The sequence below is a fragment of the Oryx dammah genome, unplaced genomic scaffold (assembly GCF_014754425.2).
Source record: "Oryx dammah isolate SB20612 unplaced genomic scaffold, SCBI_Odam_1.1 HiC_scaffold_13, whole genome shotgun sequence".
NCBI classification, from domain to species: Eukaryota; Metazoa; Chordata; class Mammalia; order Artiodactyla; family Bovidae; genus Oryx; species Oryx dammah.
Genome location: NW_024070197.1, coordinates 63,104,095 through 63,104,426, shown reverse-complemented (window position 1 = coordinate 63,104,426; position 332 = coordinate 63,104,095). Strand labels below are relative to the sequence as shown.

Genomic DNA, 332 nt, shown 5'->3' with positions numbered 1-332 from the left:
AAAGTGAGCACACACCTCCCTTCACGCACCTGTGTGCAGAGTGAGCAAGCACCTCCCTTCATGCACCTGTGTGCACAGTGAGCACACACCTCCCTTCACGCACCTGTGTGCAGAGCAAGCTCGAGCCTCCCTTCACGCACCTGTGTGCACAGTGAGCACACACCTCCCTTCACGCACCTGTGTGCAGAGTGAGCACGCACCTCCCTTCACGCACCTGTGTGCACAGTGAGCACACACCTCCCTTCACGCACCTGTGTGCACAGTGAGCACACACCTCCCTTCACGCACCTGTGTGCAGAGTGAGCATGCACCTCCCTTCACGCACCTGTGTG

The 332-nt window shown here is 59.3% G+C and overlaps 1 protein-coding gene across 3 annotated transcripts in view; it reads right to left on the bottom strand.

The window, feature by feature from the left end:
• Positions 1–332, bottom strand: part of IL34 (interleukin 34) — a 61,249-nt gene that overhangs the window by 7,285 nt on the left and 53,632 nt on the right. The gene's annotated exons all lie outside the window — the stretch shown is intronic.